The sequence below is a fragment of the Phocoena sinus genome, chromosome 19 (genome assembly GCF_008692025.1).
Source record: "Phocoena sinus isolate mPhoSin1 chromosome 19, mPhoSin1.pri, whole genome shotgun sequence".
NCBI classification, from domain to species: domain Eukaryota; kingdom Metazoa; phylum Chordata; class Mammalia; order Artiodactyla; family Phocoenidae; genus Phocoena; species Phocoena sinus.
The window spans coordinates 47,429,667-47,450,846 of record NC_045781.1 but is presented as its reverse complement, the minus strand read 5'-3'; the positions used below and the strand labels follow the sequence as shown (position 1 = coordinate 47,450,846).

The following is a 21,180-nucleotide window of genomic DNA, read 5'->3' as shown; positions in this document are numbered from 1 at the left end:
CCCAAATCTCCCACTAAGGCACTTCTGTCCAAGATGGCTGCCAAATTATTATTGCTGAGTAGGGATACAAAGAGGGAACTCCTATTCTGCCATCTTGCTGACATCATTCCCTGTGAAAATATTATTTGTTAAAATTTGATTTCACCTTTTAGAATCAGTTTGTATATGTGTGTGCCTTTCTGCCTGATTTAACATCTAACCAGATTTTACCCAAAGAAATTCCTCCAGGGCAGGTTTATAAGAGATTCTAATCAAGATTAAAATAAGCATTCTTCACTATGAAGAACATGTTTCTTAACTTTTCTAAGACTTCTAAAACAACTAAAACTTGTATATACCAGAAAACAGAAACCTCTGCAGACTAGCATCATCTAAAGCAAATCTTTAAAGATGAGGGTAGGGCAGCAAAGGGGTAATGAACCATGCAGAGCTTGCTTTGAGAGGCACCCAGTTTGAAAAGAGCATTGTCAAGCTGACAGAAGCATTTGTCTCAGTAAATATTCTTCTTCATTCCTAAAGCATTCAACCATGAGAAGGTGAGCACAGACAGCAGTCTACAAGTCTCTAATGAATACTTGTAACACACAAGCTGAAAAATTCTTGATCTGTCTGCCCTTTGTGAAAAATAGCAAGAACTGGAGATGGGGGTTAAAAATGAGGGAGGCTTTCACTTCCCATGGTAGGCCAGCCTGTGGCAAAATGAACCTCTCACCAAGAAAATCTTTAAAAGATGAATAAAATACAGAAAACTTCAGGTTGAAGATATCAGAGAGCTACCAAGGCAGCCAGGACTCAAGGAACACATTCCTGGAGAGAAATGAAGCCCAGGGAAGTGAACTTAACATTCTGGGCCCCTTTTCCTTCAGGCATTTGATAATTCATGTGATACACAGGTCAGAAGGATTTTTTTAATCCAAAATAAGGAGGACATATACCCCCAATTTATGCAATGAGGCCAACCTAACTTTCATATTAAAATCTGGAAAGGACATTGCAAGAAAAGTGAATTACAGACTAATAACCGTCATGAGCATAGTTGCAAAATTGATTTCCATATAAGCCATCGATATATTAAAAAGGTAATAAATACATCACAATCCATTGAATTGGATCCAGAAATGCATCACAATCCATGAATGCAACGTTGTTCCCACAGTTGAAAGAAAGAAAGAAAGAGAGAGAGAGAAAGAGAGAGGGAGAGAAAGAGACGGGGGGGAGGGAGGAAGGGAGGGAGGAAGGAAAGAAGGAAGGAAGGGAGAGGGAGAGGAAGAAATGGAGGGTGGGAGGGAGGGAGGGAAGAGAAAGGAAGGAAGAAAGAAAGAAAGAAGAAAAGGAGGGAGGGAGGGAGAAAGAAAAGCCAAACAATTCACCACACTGGAAGAAGAAAAGAAAAAAAAAAAAAGGTCTTCTCAATAGATGCCAGAAAAAGCACTTGAAAAAATTCATTACAGAAACTTAGCAAACTAGAAATAAAAGAATCTAACATTAGTCTGATATTGAGGCTCATCTACAAAATACCTACAGCAAACATCACACTTAATGGTAAAATATTGAAACCTCACCTCCTAAGATCAGGAACATGACAAAACACCCTCTATCACCTCTTCTCTTCCACATTGTAATAGTTTAGGTCCTTGGCTACGCATGTGGGTAAGTAAAAGAACTACCAAAGCAAAAAGAATGGAAAAGTAAATATCCCTGTGATTGGTCACAGACCACACAGTTGTTCATCTGGCATATTCAAAAACATTCCACAGAAAAACTATTAAAATGAGTAAGTGAACCTAGCGAAATTGCTCATTAAAGTCAGAATGAAAAAGTTTCGTTATTATCTACTGGGAAGAGGTAGAAAATGAGTTTTTTAAGTGATAGTTATAAAAGCATAAAGAATACTCAAGGATTACCCTAACAGAATACATACAATGCTTCTTCACAGAAAACTAAAGACATTATTGAGAGAAGATATAAAAGAGCTAAACAAACAGGACAAATGTCTATGAATTTCAAGACAACATATTATAGAGATAATAATTCCTTCTAAACTGATATATTCATTCAATACAATCCAAAGGAAAATCCCAGCTGTATTTTTATATTGTGGAAATTGAAAAGTTGATATTAAAATATGTATGTGAATTAAAAGTCCACAGATACCTAAGACAATTTTGAAAACAAAGTTGAAGGGTCCACATTACTAGTTATTAAGACTCATTATAAAACTATATTAATTATGACAAGGTGGCATGGCACAAAGATGGAAAAATATTCCAGTTAAACAGAATAGAGGGCTTCCCTGGTGGCACAGTAGTTAAGAATCTGCGTGGCAATGCAGGGGACACGGGTTCAAGTGCTGGTCCGGGAAGACCCCACATGCAGCGGAGCAATTAAGCCCGGCGCCACAACTACTGAGCCTGCACTCTAGAGCCTGTGAGCCACAACTACTGAGCCCACGTGCCACAACTACTGAAGCCCGGGCACCTAGAGCCCGTGCTCCACAATGAGAAGCCACCGCAATGAGAAGCCCACGCACCGCAACAAAGAGTAGCCCCCGCTTGTCGCAACTAGAGAAAGCCCGCACGCAGCCAAAAATTAATTAATTATTTATTTAAATGCAATGGCAAGTCACCAGAGGCTCTTAGTGGAAAATGCTATGAACAAATTTATATTATAAATGTATAATTTACAACAAGAGTGACAACTGGGTGGAGCAGGAAGGAGGCAGTAACCCAAAGTTGTTGGTGTCTCCAATCAAGATGATGGCTGTGGAGCTAGAATAAAATGGGATGTTGTCAAACTGGTGTGGTGCCATGGATGCCAGAAGGAGAGCTTGCTTTAAGTGAGGAAATTGCTTTAAGTGGCAGGTGTTCCCTGAAGATGGAGGGAGGTGTAGACTAAAGAAGTATCATTGCATTTAACGGCATGGAAGTCTCCGCTAACAGCAGAGAAGGAGAAACTTTGAGGCGACTCACAGAAGACATGGTCTCAGGAAACCAACCTGACAATACCTGGGAAATCAATACTGTAGATAACTTGGCTTTGAGAAGAGATGGCGAGGGTTTTTAAATCAAAGGTATATTGATCTCACATGGAGATTGGGGGAAATGGCTGGCATATCAAACCCTGTTCCCTTCTCATGCCATCTTACAAACAACCCTCAGTCCAATTCCACTCTTATTCTCAGCAAAATGACCTTGAGAAATAGGAAGTAGATTAACCTTCCCTAGGCAACTCATTCTACTGTTTAACCCTAGCTTTCCACGCTAATGCCCTTAAATCCTAGGTAAATCCTCCAGACGGGCAGGCTATTTTGGGACCATAATCTCTTCTCACCACAGGATCAAACTAACTACCTCTTCAAATACAGCCAGGTTTTGTTTTGCCTTTTTAGTACACTGAATGTAAAAGTTGACATCAGAGTCTGAAAGGGTAATTGTACGTGATTATATTTCTTTATCACTAATTTTAAAAGCCTACATAAACCATAATTTGCTGTGTCTTTGCAGATGTTATCTTGTATGGCTTATAATCCATTAATTGCTATGTTGCTCAAATGTTCTTGTGAATTTTCTGGGTCTGCCTACTTACTTCATTTGAAAGTTACTCTCAGGTACACTTTTTTATAACCTTCAGTCATCTTCTTGAGTTTTGATGTTATTAAATAATAGTTTTTCAGAAAATGAAAGAAGAAAATCAATAAGCAATGGTAGAGGTGCTCTGACATCACTGATCACTATACTTTCCTATTTTACTTTCCTTGCCCATATTTTATGCTGTATTTGTTACTTCCCAATTGTGCCATGTTAGGAAGCTGAACATAAATTAATTTGCTTCCCAGTTAGAAGGCTTAATCATTGGAAGACATTTTCAATACTTACAATACCTAAATTGTTTTAATTAAATGAGAATAACATGCATGTCCTTTTTCTATCTTCTTCATTCCTGTGTCTGGCACATACTAGGTACTTAATGAGTATGTGCTGTATGAGTAAATGAGTGAATGAAAGCATTTCACAGACTCGTGGCAGAATGTGCAATGGTCTAAACATGCTGCTATTAAAGGGGAAAGGAAATTACTATGTGCATTTAGAGGTGTGGGATTCGCTTAAATCAGTGCTCTCCTAGAGAAACTTCTAAGATGAAGAAAATGTTCCACATGGTGTTGTTCAATTTGGTGTCTGTCAGCCACATTCAGCTACTGAGCACTTGAGATGTGACTAGTACACCTGAGGAACTGAACTCTTAATCTGATTTAATTTTCACTAATTTAAATTAAATAGCCACATGCAGCTACCGTAGTGGACAGTGCAGCTTTAAATGAATCACACATGCCCAGTCCCGTCCTTTTGAAAACTAGAGGCATTTTCCTGATAGGCCCATACAATGTTAGAAACAAACTAATTCAAACGCCAGTGTGAGGTGTTTATACCAGTTTGAAACATCGGCATCAAAGACTAAGGCAGGAATGTAGTGGAGCTGGCTGGAGAAGTACAGCCGTTGACGGCATCTGCCCCCAGCACACACACGCTCCTCCACCTCAGTCATCTGTACCTCTCCCTCAGGATTTACCACGTTCACAAGATACGGTTTCTGCAAGCCCTGGGGCTGAGTCTCATTGAACTCAGTATATCCATTTCCCAGTGTGCCTGGCACAGAGTAGCCACTGAAGTGAATGCATATACAGAAAGGCATATATGTTGATTTTTTCACTTAGGTACAAGTAGGTCTATGTAGCACAAAGCCATATATTACACATACATAGACATAACCATGATTAGGGTTACCACATATCCCAGTTTAACCTGTGCAACGCTAAAACTTACTATCCCAATGTCCCCATTTGGGTTCTCATCCTCTTAGATTCTCAAAAGTGCCACTGTTTGAACTCTATCAAATCTCTACTCTTTATCAACTCTCCAGAGCTGTATTTATGTGGATTGCTACATTTTGGAATAACCAATTTATTATTGTTATTATTATTATTAATAAATTCTCCTTCTTGGTCTGATCATTGTAAATGTACATTAGAGGTATTTCTTGATTAACTACAGTATGTTCTTTTTTTTTTTACATCTTTATTGGAGTATAATTGCTCTACAATGGTGTGTTAGTTTCTGCTTTATAACAAAGTGAATCAGTTATACATATACATATGTTCCCATATCTCTTCCCTCTTAGTATGTTCTTATTAAGTAAAAGAAAATAATATTGAAATAGAGCCACTTGGTTTCCATAAAAATTAAAGACTTAAGTCATAATTAAAAGGGAGTTATGTACAAAATTAAGACTGAATGGTGAAATTAAACCCCTGCTGCCATCCCACGTGTTGCCAAGAACACTAGGACGAGTTGAGAAACCACTTCAAAACCAGGAACAGTGTGCTTACACTTCAGGACACCCATAAATCTGCCCATGCCAAAGTTACCTGGCAGATCAGACCAGAATTAGAATTCCTGTGTTGAACATTATTCAAGCTAATTTGAAATGTAATTGCATAATCACATCAATATAGTCAAAGAAATGTGGCTTTTACTGAAAAGGTATAATCATTTTCTAATTACCAACTAAGAACTCTCCACAGTTTATTAGAATTGGAGAATTACAGTATGTGAATTAACCCAATTGCCCTCTGGAAGTCCTCAGGTGACAGAAATATAAATAATTCACTGTGAAACCCTGGCTGTAATTGGTATCCTGAAACCAAAATTCATGCCCCCATGCTTTTTACCTTCTCATCTTCAATACCAGTTTATTTAATCCAAGTTCCAAGGGAGAATAATATTGATCCCAGTGGCTCTGAACAGTTTGTTTGTTGTAACTGCCAGTGAAGGATCAACTTTTGTAAATACCAGTTATTCAAAAATGGTCCATTTGCACAATGAAATTTAAAGTACAGCTAAGAGGGACTTCCCTGGTGGCCCAGCGGTTAAGACTCTGTGCTTCCACTTCAGGGGGCACGGGTTCAATTCCTGGTCGGGGAACTAAGATCCCACATACCACGCAGTGCAGCCAAAAGCTAAAAAAAAATAAAATATATATATATATAAAGTACAGCTAAGAGTTCCTGAGTAACCGGTTAAAATAGTTGCCTAGATGTCTATAATGCATGGCCACTGGATGAGCAGTCAAAACACCTGCATTCTAGCCCAGCTCTCATTCTTATTACTGAGCCTCCCTCTTAAACTGTCTGAACCTCAGGTTCCTCCTGTACGGAAGCAGCATAATTACCCCAGAACTACATATCAGACAAGGTTAGAAGGGCTCAAACAAAAGAAATAAAGTATGTGGAAGTTCTCTATAAAGTTAGTCTCACTATGCACATGCAATCAAATATTTTAAGGTATGCTTTAAGTAGAATTATAATGATAGAAGTCCTTTCTCTAGGAATCAAAACGCTCAATGAAACTAATAAATATCACTTGCTAGCCTGAAGAGTCTCTGTTTCCTCAGCCCTGGAAAGCTCTGTGAGAGACCCATCTCTGCCTTCAGAGTTTCCGGTCCAGCCCTCTACCTCCCACTTCTACTAGTTTCAAAATCTGCCCCCAAAAATCTTACTGGAAAGACCAATTTTGTGTTTTCTCCCAGATGGATCTTTATTCCCTACATACCTCAAGGCTGCAGGATGTTTCATTCTACCTCTCAAAACATTTTGACCAAGACCCCTAGCTGCCATTATATACAAGGATCAGTGCAAATTTTCCATGGAAAAAATGCCTGACATTGTTATTGTTATATCAGCCCTGCATAACCAGGAAAATCTTTGTTGTTTATTCTCTCCCCCAAGATAGGATTTCTGTCTGTGTAAGCTCCCAGTTCACGCCCAGAATCAGGAAATGCCCCTCCCCCAAATTAAAAAAAAAAAAAAAAAAAAGCTGGAGATCACTACCTCACCTCTGATACTTTTTCTCCTCCATGGAATTTTGGTTCATCTAATCCCTGTGCCTCCACAGCTCTCTGATATTTTCAAAAAATTTTTTTTATTTTATTAGGCATTTCTTTTTGCAATGGACACACTTGCCTGCTGTGTCTACTACATCATTCCTGGGAGTAGAAGTCATAACAACATCTTTTTAATTCTGAACTAATATATTTTGCACATATCCTTTAAGTAAGTTTTAAAATTAAACCTTGAGGTCCAATTTTCTAATGAATGGTATATTTAACCTTGAATCCTAACTGATGTTGTTTTTTCAGAAAATGTTATCATTTGAGCAGATTCTCTAGCACAGGTACAAGGAAACTGACACCAGAAGTGTTTGGGTTTGTTCTTACACCTCGCAGAATGGCCACTCATGGGATCACCTACAAGCTTCTTTTTGACCTTGCCTTAGAAAAGATATTAATCATAGGATTATCTTAAGATTATATGATACCTTTTCCATAGAAGTGAAAACAAAATTGAACATATTGGTTATGCATTATTAAGTATTGTGTGGTATAACACTCCATGCATCTAATAAAGATATATATACACAAAGGTAAAGTAAATTGCCCAAGAGTACAGAATTACCTGGTGGAAAAGTTTCAAAATAAATTAACCTGAATTTCAAGGATTGTCCTTCTTAGAGAACTGACTCCTACCTCTATTTGATACAATAAAAAAATTAATAATTCCCTCACAAAAAAATTAATAATTCAATCCTTCTAGTGTGACTAAGTAGTGGCTTTTGGTCAGTTCTGTCAAATTATTAATTTTAAAACTGCAAGTATGGTTTGCTGAACCAAGATGGCTAAGTAGAAGGAAGTGCTTTCACTCCCTCTTGTGAGAACACCAGAATCACAACTAGCTACTGAACAATCATCGACAGGAAGACACTGGAACTCACCAAATAAGATACCCCACATCCAAAGACAAAGGAGAAGCCACAATGAAATGGTGGCAGGGGCACAATCACAGTAAAATCAAATCCCATCACTGCTGGGTGGGTGACTCACAGACTGGAGAACACTTATACCACAGAAGTCCACCCACTGGAGTGAAGGTTCTGAGCCCCACGTCAGGCTGCCCAACCTGGGGGTTCAGCAATGGAAGGAGGAATTCCTAGAGAATCAGACTTTGAAGGCTAGTGGGATTTGATGGCAGGACTTTGACAGGACTGGGGGAACCAGAGACTCCATTCTTGGAGGGCACACACAAAGTAGTGTGCACATAAGGACCCAGGGGAAGGAGCAGTGAACCCAGGGGAGACTGAACCAGACCTACCTGCTAGTGTTGGCAGGTCTCCTGCGGAGGCGGGGGTGGCTCTGGCTCACTGCGGGGACGAGGACACTGGCAGCAGAAGTTCTGGGAAATACTCCTTGGAGTGAGCCTTCCCAGAGTCTGCCATTAGCCTCACCAAAGAGCCCAGGTAGGCTTCAGTGTTGGGTTGCCTCAGGCCAAACAACCAACTGGGAGGGAACCCAGCCCCACTCATCAGCAGTCAAGCAGATTAAAGTTTTACTGAGTTCTGCTCACCAGAGCAACACCCAGCTCTACCCACCACCAGTCCCTCCCATCAGGAAACTTGCACAAGCCTCCTAGATAGCCTCATCCACCAGACAGCAGACAGCAGAAGCAAGAAGAACTACAATCCTGCAGCCTGTGGAACAAAAACGACGTTCACAGAAAGACAGACAAGATGAAAAGGCAGAGGGTTATGTACCAGATGAAGGAACAAGATAAAACGCCAGAAAAACAACTAAATGAAGTGGAGATAGGCAACCTTCCAGAAAAAGAATTCAGAATAATGATAGTGAAGATGATCCAGGACCTCGAAAAAAGAATGGAGGCAAATATCGAGAAGATGCAAGAAATGTTTAACAAAGACCTAGAAGAATTAAAGAACAAACAAACAGAGATGAACAATACAATAACTGAAATGAAAAATGCACTAGAAGAAATCAATAGCAGAATAACTGAGGCAGAAGAATGGATAAGTGACCTGGAAGACAGAATGGTGGAATTCACTGCTACAGAACAGAATAAAGAAAAAAGAATGAAAAGAAATGAAGACAGCCTAAGAGACCTCTGGGACAACATTAAACGCAACAACATTCGCATTATAGGGGTCCCAGAGGAGAAGAGAGAGAGAAAGGACCTGAGAAAATATTTGAAGAGATTATAGTCAAAAACTTCCCTAACACGGGAAAGGAAATAGCCACCCAAGTCCAGGAAGCGCAGCGAGTTCCATACAGGATAAACCCAAGGAGAAGCATGCCCAGACACATAGTAATCAAATTGGCAAAAATTACAGACAAAGAAAAATTATTGAAAGCAGCAAGGGAAAAATGACAAATAACATACAAGGGAACTCCCATAAGGTTAACAGCTGATTTCTCAGCAGAAACTTTACAAGCCAGAAGGGAGTGGCATGATATACTTAAAGTGATGAAAGGGAAGAACCTACAACCAAGATTACTCTACCCAGCAAAGATCTCATTCACATTCGACAGGGAAATCAAAAGCTTTAGAGACAAGCAAAAGCTAAGAGAATTCAGCACCACCAACCCAGCTCTACAACAAATGCTAAAGGAACTTCTCTAAGTGGGAAACACAAGAGAAGAAAAGGAACTACAAAAACAAACCCAAAACAATTAAGAAAATGGTCATAGGAACATACATATCAATAATTACCTTAAACGTGAATGGATTAAATGCTCCAACCAAAAAACAGACACTGGCTGAATGGATACAAACACAAGACCCATCTATATGCTGTCTACAAGAGACCCACTTCAGACCTAGGGACACATTCAGACTGAAAGTGAGGGGATGGAAAAAGATATTCCATGCAAATGGAAATCAAAAGAAAGCTGGAGTAGCAATACTCATATCAGATAAAATAGACTTTAAAATAAAGAATGTTACAAGAAACAAGGAAGGACACTACATAATGATCAAGGGATCGATCCAAGAAGAAAATATAACAATTATAAATATATATGCACCCAACATAGGAGCACCTCAATACATAAGGCAACTGCTAACAGCTGTAAAAGAGGAAATTGACAGTAACACAATAATAGTGGGGGACTTTAACACCTCACTTACACCAATGGACAGATCATCCAAAATGAAAATAGATAAGAAAACAGAAGCTTTAAATGACACAACAGACCAGATAGATTTAATTGATATTTATAGGACATTCCACCCATAAACAGCAGATTACACTTCCTTCTCAAGTGTGCATGGAACATTCTCCAGGATAGATCACATCTTGGGTCATAAATCAAGCCTCAGTAAATTTAAGAAAATTGAAACCATATCAAGCAACTTTTCTGACCACAACACTATGAGATTAGAAATGAATTATAGGGGAAAAAACGTAAAAAACACAAACACATGGAGGCTAAACACTACGTTACTAAATAACCAAGAGTTCACTGAAGAAATCAAAGAAGAAATCAAGAAATACCTAGAGACAAATGACAATGAAAACACGACAATCCAAAACCTATGGGATGCAGCAAAAGCAGTTCTAAGAGGAAAGTTTATAGCTATATAAGCCTACCTCAAAAAACAAGAAAAATCTCAAATAAATAATCTAACCTTACACCTACAGGAACTAGAGAAAGAAGAACAAACAAAACCCAAAGTTAGCAGAAGGAAAGAAATCATAAAGATCAGAGCAGAAATAAATGACATAGAAACAAAGAAAACAATAGCAAAGATCAATAAAACTAAAAGCTGGTTCTTTGAGAATATAAACAAAATTGATAAACCATTAGCCAAGGCTCATCAAGAAAAAGAGGGAGAGAACTCAAATTGATAAAATTAGAAATGAAAAAGGAGAAGTTACAACAGACACCACAGAAATACAAAGCATCCTAAGAGACTACTACAAGCAACTCTATGCTAATAAAATGGACAGCCTGGAAGAAATGGACAACTTCTTAGAAAGATATAACCTTCCAAGACTGAACCAGGAAGAAATAGAAAATATGAACAGACCAATCACAAATCATGAAATTGAAACTGTGATTAAAAATCTTCCAACAAACAAAAGTCCAGGACCAGATGGCTTCACAGGCGACTTCTATCAAACATTTAGAAAAGAGCTAACACCCATCCTTCTCAAACTCTTCCAAAAAATTGCAGAGGAAGGAACACTCCCAAACTCATTCTATGAGACCACCATCACCCTGATACCAAAACCAGACAAAGATACTACAAAAAAAGAAAATTACAGACCAATATCACTGATGAATATAGATGCAAGAATCCTCAACAAAATACTAGCAAACAGAATCCAACAACACTTTAAAAGGATCATACACCATGATCAAGTGGGATTTATCCCAGGGATGCAAGGATTCTTCAGTATACACAAATCAATCAATGTGATACACCATATTAACAAACTGAAGAAGAAAAACCACATGATCATCTCAATAGATGCAGAAAAAGCTTTTTACAAAATTCAACACCTATTTATGATAAAAACTCTCCAGAAAGTGGGCATAGAGGGAACCTACCTCAACATAATAAGGCCATATACAACAAACCCACAGCAAACATCATTCTCAATGGTGAAAAACTGAAAGCATTTCCTCTAAGATCAGGAACAAGACAAGGATGTCCACTCTCACCACTATTATTCAACATAGTTTTGGAAGTCCTAGCCTTGGCAATCAGAGAAGAAAAAGAAATAAAAGGAATACAAATTGGATAAGAAGAAGTAAAACTGTCACTGATTGCAGATGACATGATACTATACATAGAGAATCCTAAAGATGCCACAAGAAAACTACTAGAGCTAATCAATGAATTAGGTAAAGTTGCAGGACACAAAACTATTGCACAGAAATCTCTTGCATTCCTATACACTAATGATGAAATACCTGAAAGAGAAATTAAGGAAACACTCCCATTTACCATTGCAACAAAAAGAATAAAATATCTAGGAATAAACCTACCTAGGGAGACAAAAGACCTGTATGCAGAAAACTATAAGACACTGATGAAAGAAATTAAAGATGATACCAACAGATGGAGACATATACCATGTTCTTGGATTAGAAAAATAAACATTGTGAAAATGACTATACTACCCAAAGCAATCTACAGATTCAATGCAATCTCTATCAAATTACCAATGGCATTTTTTACGGAACGAGAACAAAAAATCTTAAAATTTGTATGGCGACACAAAAGACCCCGAATAGCCAAGGAGTCTTGAGGGGAAAAAACGGAGCTGAAGGAATCAGACTCCCTGACTTCAGACTATACTACAAAGCTACAGTAATCAAGACAATATGGTACTGGCACCAAAACAGAAACATAGATCAATGGAACAAGATAAAAAGCCCAGAGATAAACCCACGCATCTATGGTCAACTAATCTATGACAAAGGAGGGAAAGATATACAATGGAGAAAAGACAGTCTCTTCAATAAGTGGTGCTGGGAAAACTGGACAGCTACATGTAACAGAATGAAATTAGAACACTCCTTAACACCATACACAAAAATAAACTCAAAATGGATTAGAGACCTAAATGTAAGACCGGACATTGTAAAACTCCTAGAGGAAAACATAGGAAGTACACTCTCTGACATAAATCACAGCAAGATCGTTTTTGATCCACCTCCTAGAGTAATGGAAATAAAAACAAAAATAAACAGATGGAACCTAATGAAACTTAAAAGCTTTTGCACAGCAAAGGAAACCATAAACAAGACGAAAACACAGCCCTCAGAATGGGAGAAAATATTCGCAAGTGAATCAACGGACAAAGGATTAATCTCCTAAATATATAAATGGCTCATGCAGCTCAATATTAAAAAAACAAACAACCCAATCCAAAAATGGGCAGAAGACCTAAATAGACATTTCTCCAAAGAAGACATACAGATGGCCAAGAAGCACATGAAAAACTGCTCAACATCACTAATTATTAGAGAAATGCAAATCGAAACTACAATGAGGTTACCACTTCATGCCAGTCAGAATGGCCATTATCAAAAAATCTAGAAAGAATAAGTGCTGGAAAGGGTGTGGTGAAAAAGGAACCCTCTTGCACTGTTGGTGGGAATGTAAATTGATACAAGCACTATGGAGAACAGTATGGAGGTTCATTAAAAAACTAAAATTAGAATTACCATATGGTCCAGCAGTCCCACTACTGGGCATATACCCAGAGAAAACCATAATTCAAAAAGATGCATGCACCCCAATGTTCATTGCAGCACTATTTACAATAGCCAGGACATGGAATCAACCTAAATGCCCATCGACAGGCGAATGGATTAAAAAGATGTGGTACATATATACGATGGAATATTATTCAGCCATAAAAAGGAACAAAATTGGGTCATTTGTAGAGACATGGATGGATCTAGGGACTGTCATACAGAGTGAAGTAAGTCAGAAAAAGAAAAACAAATATCGTATATTAACGCATATATGTGGAACCTAGAAAAATGGTACAGATGAACCGGTTTGCAGGACAGAAATTGAGACACAAATATAGAGAACAAATGTATGGACACCAAGGGGGGAAAGCTGCGGGGGTGTGGGGGTGGTGGTGTGATGAATTGGGCGATTGGGATTGACATGTATACACTGATGTGTATAAGACTGATGAATAATAAGAACCTGCTGTAAAAAAAAAGATAACATTCTTTTCCCCCAGTTTAATATATATATATATATATATATATAAACAGTCTGGAAAAGGCAAAAAACAAAAAATCTGCGAGTATGATCAGCAAAAGAGAAAGGTAAGAAAGACCAGTTGATGCTTGAACTCAGTAGGAAGTCAGATGAGTAAAATCCTGAAACCACAAGAACACTCACTATCCAAGGTGCTAAAGCATTTCCCACCAATTGAGAATAATGGAAAATTTACCAATTCATAAAGAGTTACTTGTACAAAGAATCCCTCCTCTTTAATGTTGGGAGTATATTTGAAGAGTCCACAGATGAATCCATGTGCGATGCCTCATGGGCAGGGACACAAAAGGAACCTCAAGTAGCTACAGACATGCGGGGAACCAAGGGCACCACTTAGCCTCAAATACAGCTATTTATTTAATGAGACAAAATAAATACCAGATCATGATAAAAAAAAGATAATGCTCTTCACTTTGTATTATCTAGGAAATTGCTTGGGGAAATAGCACAAAAGAAAGCCAGATAACACAGTTTTTAATTCCAGCTTTGTCAATGTTACCAATCGAAACAACTTGTGAACTCTGTACCACTACACGTAAATAACATGTAAATATAGGAGAAATCCATTATTTTAATAGAATTGAGAACCAGTCCAAAACCAAGTCACTTTCATTTGTGTTGATTTTTCCTCCTCTGTACTACAAATGTATTGGGTTGGCCCAAAAGTTCGTTGGGGTTTTTCCGTAAGACACAGAAAAATCTGAATGAACTTTTGGGCCAACCCAATACAAGTAGGAATAAAATCAAAGGGAATACAGAGATTTTTAAAGGGGTTGGTCGCTCCAGCCAGTTCCTCTTTTCCTGGCAAAGAGAGTTCCCTTGACTAACACCTGGATTTAAACATTTCACTAACGGCAAAATAACTTGTTTGCAGGTAATGCTAGATCAACTATGTATAAATACATACATTGAGAGGGACATGGCTGCTTTATGGTATCAAATGTAACTAAAGTTCTTATAGAAACCATAGTTAGTCTTTGTTGGAATAACAAAAGGACAGCAGGACATTAAGAAGATAAGAGAGGTGAGGTAGTTGGCAGCTAAAAACAGATGCTGTTTCCTTTCAAAAAAGCAAAACAAAGGTAAGAATGGAGAAAGACACTGCAGCAGTAACAGCCTAGGGGTTCGGGTGAGGGGCCGACAGTAGTTTTACTTTTAGGTTCTGCTAACAACTGACATGAATTACCTTGGAGTAGAGTTCAAGCCATAATAACCTAGCACATTTTCCCTCTAAGAGGATTATTGAAGTTTTACTGAAAACCTTACCTGTTCATAGCATGCTGGCTATTCTGTCTTTAGAGTCTCAGACCCAAAAATGAGGCAAAAAAAAATTTTTTTTCAAGAAAATCACTTTGATATTAGGCAGGAAGATAAAAAGTCAATTCATATGGCTTTACACTCGTTTGTGATTCTCAAAATAAAGTGAAAACAGTTGATTTCTGAGGCAGACATTCTCTGATACCTTATTCTCCAAGCCTTAGAAATTAGAACCAGCTGTCTTGGTTTGGTTTGGGAGCTTGTTTGTGTAACTTCTTGGCGGAAGAACTTAATTTCTGAAGCTCATCTTTCCAACACAGTTTTTGCTGCCTACAGGGCTTGTGAAGGTGCCAGGCTGAGCCGTGACATGGAGGCCAGTCGCTCTGGAGCGTCCCAAACTTGCAGTGGGAGTTTGGGTGAATGAAAAATAAATGCTTGCTCTTTTAGGCCCTTGGAATTTGGGGATTGCTTAGCTTTTCATCTGGTTCTTCAGGGGTCACCGCTAAAATCCTTAAAATCTAAATCTTAGTAGAGCCTTGGTTTAGAGAATAAGCAGTAAGGAAAATTATATTACAAACTGGAAAGATGGCAAGCCATATTATGAAATAGCAAATTATTTGGTAAACAATCATGTCTCACAATTTTTGAGACAATTCATGTACCTCATCATATTGTAGCCCTACAGAAAGTAACTGGAAAACAGAATGTTAAAAGCATGAGTTGGTTATTATTGGATGCATTTCACAAAGTGCTTTAAGAGAGTAAATGCTCAGAAAAGAATTTACATTTGTGGGGCTTCCCTGGTGGCACAGTGGTTGAGAGTCCACCTGTCGATGCAGGGGACACGGGTTCGTGCCCCGGTCCGGGAAGATCCCACATGCCGCGGAGCAGCTGGGCCCGTGAGCCATGGCCGCTGAGCTTGCGTGTCTGGAGCCTGTGCTCCGCAATGGGAGAGGCCACAACAGTGAGAGGCCTGTATACCGAGAAAAAAAAAAAAAAAAAAAAAAGAATTTACATTTGTAAGAAGGAAAAAAAGGGAATAGAGAGAGTCCAAAAGTTCTAGGATTTGCAAAGTCAGAAGAGGCAACAGCCCCTCATACCCAGCTGTGTTTTAAACGCATCTGTATGCTATGATCAGAATAGATACTAGGTGGCTGGTAAGCGAGGAAGGAGGGAGAAAAATCAGGAGCCAGTGGGAGTAATTCTGGAAACAGATGAGGGTACTCACACTGAGGTGTTAATGGAAGAGGTACTGAGAAGGGGTCAGATTCTTGATGTAGTTGGAAAAATAGAGCTAATTGGGTTGCTAATGGATTGCATGTGTGCTGTGAGGGAGAGGAGACAAGCAGGGCAGCAAGGTTTACAGCACTGAAACTGGAAGGATGGGATTTCCATATGCTAAAATGAGAAGCCTGTTGAAAGAGCAGGTTTGGGGGACTAGGTATTTGTTCGTTTGTTTGTGGAGGATGGATTCAGTTTCTGACCGAAAGGTTAAGATGTCTATTTGCCATCCAAGTAGAAACGTCAAGAAGACCTAGAATTTGGGGCAAAAGTTGGGAATTGTCAGTTTACGTGTGGTGTTGGAAAGCCTTGAGGTCTCCAAGGAGTGAGTGTACACACGGATGTGGAAGATGCCCATGGACAAGGTACGGTGGCCCTACACTGTTAGCAGAGAAGATATCAGAGACTGAGTTCAGGTTCCTCACAACTAGATGATATCCCGAGGCAAGTGAGCTTGCCCAAGATTGTACAATGTCTGTGGGCTAAAGCACAGAGACTGCCTTTGAAGCCATAACTCCAGGGCTTTTTTATTTCATTCAAAGCACTACACACACACACACACACACACACACACACACACACACACACACACACACACACACATATACACATGTGTATACACACATATATGTATATACATATATTCATGTGTGTGTGCACACGTGTATGTGTGTGTATCTAACTGGTTTCTAAATACCTTAAGAACCAACTTGCCCTGAGTGACCCTGCAACAACAGGCTGCAGACTCTCAGGTCCTTGATTTCTTTATAAACTCAACATAGAGGCTAGAATCAATAATACCTAAAAATACCGAATTTTCCTTCCAGGGCTAAAGAATAAGATATCTATTTTATATTCCAGCACTGGCTTCAGAGTTCAATACAAGGATAGGATTTGCACCCTTAGCAAATAACACATTTTGGATCACCATAAACATGTCACGAAGCCTGATTTGGCTCAGCATATCAGCTACTAATGACCCTGCTTTTCCTGCAGTGTTTTTTCCTGATACCAGGAAAAGTATTCTTCCTAACGTTTCAAGATTCCCCACACTCATGTTTTAAGATGTTTTTGCAAATTGTCCTGTACTAGTTTTAAGATTAGATTTCCATTTCAGTACTCATGTTGCAGTTTAATGAAAACTAAATCCTCTTACAAATCATGTGTCAACAGTCCAAATACCACCATGGCTGCACGTAACCAACCCAGAAAGATAAGTACAGTATATGCTCCTACAACTTAGTCAAACCGCTAACAGCATCTCGTAGATGATACGCTCTGATAGATAGGTACTTAACGTTACTTGGAAGATCTCAATCTTAAATCTTATCTTTTTGCTAACAGACTCCCTCACAATAAAATTGGAAACAATTCAGAACTAAAGGAGACATTTTAGTCACTCCTTCTCTTGCTGTTCATAAGAGATGTGTTTTTCTGTGTGCCAGCTCAGTATATGTTTGGCTTAATGTACCTGGATATCAGTAAATCCAAACACAAGTGTATTTTTCATTAGCCAGGACGCTACCTGGAGATGCCCAGGCTTCATTTACAGTTATCCACCCAAGCAGACCAAGGCAGAGTCCATCCAGCTATGCTGGCTGTCCTGTATTTAAATCCCCCTTTATACACTGTTTGCCATGAACACTGCTGTGCTGGAATCAGTGGCCTAGAAATGCACATCCATTACAAGCAAGCTGAAATAAGCAAACCTCACTTGTACCCTGTACAGTAGTTGGTGGTGGTATGTGCCCAATGTACTCATGTCCTAAGAAGAAAATGGGATGTGAACATCCATTTATCTCAATTCCAGGCTCCATTAAGGTAATTATAAATCAGTTCCCCTGGTGTGAATGGAATACACGATGCTCAAAATGATGCTCATTTTGGGGAGACATTATATTCATTTATAACCACCCCATCCACATAAAGAAAACATCCTTCCTCTCATTAGTCTGAGAAAAAAAGCTGTCAAACTCTCCCTCAGTTGAACTAGTGGAAACATTTTACTCTAATACACTGTCTTGGTGTTTCCACCTTTAAAGCTTAAATATTTTCCTGCTATGTGCATTCATGCACTGCTGGCATCCACATCCTTGTGTATCTCTTTGTCATATCGGGGTCATGGCCGCTAACCTTTTAAACAATCTACAGAGATGCAGCAAGTTTGGAGAAACAAACTGATACAGCAGGTAAACAGGAACTGAGAAGTTCATTTTCTGTGAGCTAGTGAAATCCATGTAATGCTTCATTTCCCTTTTACTATTCTCAATCATGTATTTTACATATCAAACACAAACTGGTTTGCTGCATTTCTCTGGTAGCTGGAAAGAAGTTAATATACAAATTACTCCATTATTTCACTGCCTTCGCCTATGTCTCTAGTGATTGATCCCAGGAGATTCAATTCTGGGAATGTTACTAGACGTGGTCCTAAGAGGAACAATCACCCACGGTCTCACTTTGTGTGTTTGCCTTTTTTCATTTTATAGACAAGCTAATCCACAAAGAAAAACTCCTTCAGAAATGAGTGAGTTTTTTCCGTGGACCCAGTAGTGTCCTGCAGCATTTTAAAGACATTAAACCCTTGGCTTCTTTTTATTATGATTTAATTTTATACATATGGAATTAGTACCTCCAATTAATTCTAGTGTCTTAAAGATATTTGGTCATTTTGTTCCCATAATGTCTTCTTCAGTGCAGAGTGTTGAGTAGGGGTTACATAAATATTGAAAGAATGAAGGAATGAGAGAGCAAATGAGTGAACAAATTGTGTCTTTGTTGACTTCTGGGATGTTCTATTTCTCGTTTTCTTCAGGGAATACTCTGCTTTATTCACCGGTTTTGTATGTGTGTGTGTCTGTCTGTGTGACTGTGGGCATGCACACACACATATATATGTAAATTATTTCACATTTTTACCTCCTGCTGTAGTCTGTTTCTAATCTGCAAGACTCCGTGCATCTTCTCTTGAGTGGCAGCTTGCCAGCGTCCTCATCCTCAGCCCCGGTTCCAACCAGCCCCTTCTAGAGTCACTACTCATCTTCTGCACAGGTTCCAAAAGCAGAGGAAGCCAAGTCCTGGATAACTGGAGATTCAAGTACAGTATGACATGAGGTCTTAGATAAGGAGAATGAAAGCACTAGAAAGAGCAAAAGATGGCTATAAAAATAGTTTCTATACGACTTTTATTAGTATAGCAGTCATCACTATACTAATACTTTTCCATTGTATAGCCTTTTTATCTCCAAATTATTTTTGTAGACCATCCATTAATTAATACTCACAGTGTTTTGAGTCATATCACTTGATTAATTTTGTGCTACCTTGAAAATTGTCATATAAACTAAATACTGGAGTTTCACCAGCCATATTTCTGAAGCAATTTGAGCCAAGTCTCAAGTTCTCACTTCCAGAATTTTATCGCTATTAATAGAAGACATGCATCACAAGAGTGGAGTCGGGAGAGAAGACACACTTCTATTCTGCATGTGTCAAAACCGGATTCAGAGTCGTTTAAAGCAATGAAAAAGGACAAAATGCTCAGGTGTGAAAATTTAAAACATTTTTATTCTCAAACAAATATGAAAGGCTCTTTTCCTTAAAATGTAAGGAAAGGAATATAAATTTTTAATCTTATTGTTCAGATAACTATTCCATAATAACAATTATACATTAACTTCCAAATGTCTTGCCCGCCCCCTACCATGTAATAACCACATTTAATTAAAGTTGTTATTTATTTTTAAATACTTTTTTTAAGAAATAGAAACATGAACCCAACAAATAAATAGCCAAATTTGGATGATTCGAATGTGTTTGGGATGTTGACAATCTATTTACATTTTAATAAGATATTTCCTCAGTGCAGATATTAGATAAATCTCCACAGGACGGGGCTAGGACACAGAATTAAGAAGAAAGACGAACCCTTGACAATTTGGAGAAAAGGAAAGATAAGCAGAATGGTGTTTAATAGAAACAGATGTGGATGTAATCTCTTTAGGAAGAAAAAAAGCTGCACAAATATAACATAAGAGATGGGGAAATGGCTTTAGACACAAAGAATGGAAAAACCTGGGGAGTTCTGAGAAACGCAAGCTCAGAATGACTTCATGACTCAGACTCCCTTCCAATTCACAGCCCAACAACGGGTGTGATATGCGGATAACTTAAAGAAAGACATGGTGTTAAGCGCAAGATGTTATTTATAAGAAAGATTAACACGAGTTTCTGAAGTGGCAATGGAGGGCTGAAAAAAGGATGATTAATCAGCCTAAAATGTATACATCATATATATAGTCACAGATATATATGCTGGTTGGCACTTCTCTAATCTATGACCAGTGACAATTGTTTTCTATTCCAGCAAGAAGGATTTGAGTCAACCTTAAAGAAAACCTATTGACTAAAGGTAGAGCATTAAAATATGTTAATGGGGGCTTCCCTGGTAGCGCAGTGGTTATGCAGGGCACATGGATTCAATCCCTGGTCCGGGAAGATCCCACATGCCACAGAGCAAGTAAGCCCGTGCACCACAACTACTGAAGCCTGTGCACCTAGAGCCCGTGCTCCACAACAAGAGAAGCCACTGCAAGGAGAAGCCTGCGCACCACAACGAAGAGTAGCCCCCGCTCGCCGCAACTAGAGAAAGCCTGCGCACAGCAATGAAGACCCAATGCAGCCAAAAATAAATAAATAAATGTATAAAATATGTTAATGGGAGTCAAGAATTCTATTAACTCCTTTTTCTTTTAAAAACGACCACCTGTACTTGTGCAATGCTTTGCATAGCTTGCAGGAGTATAAAATAGGTTTAGACTTACAATCCCACCATCAGCTGATAAACGGTTAACAGTTAAGTGATAAGGAGAATTTTGTGGCAAGTTGGGTAGGAGAAAATGTCTCCCGGTACACACTGAGTCAGAACAGCACTCCCTCACTCTTCAAAGATATTCTCTCTACCTCTGAGAAAATATTTCCATTCCTTG

The 21,180-nt window shown here is 38.7% G+C and overlaps 1 long non-coding RNA gene across 1 annotated transcript in view; it reads right to left on the bottom strand.

The window, feature by feature from the left end:
• LOC116744078 overlaps nt 1–21,180 on the bottom strand; it is a 99,834-nt gene that overhangs the window by 6,990 nt on the left and 71,664 nt on the right. The window contains exon 2 of the long non-coding RNA XR_004346948.1: nt 19,112–19,277. This is a non-coding gene — a long non-coding RNA (uncharacterized LOC116744078). The remainder of the gene's footprint in view (nt 1–19,111; nt 19,278–21,180) is intronic.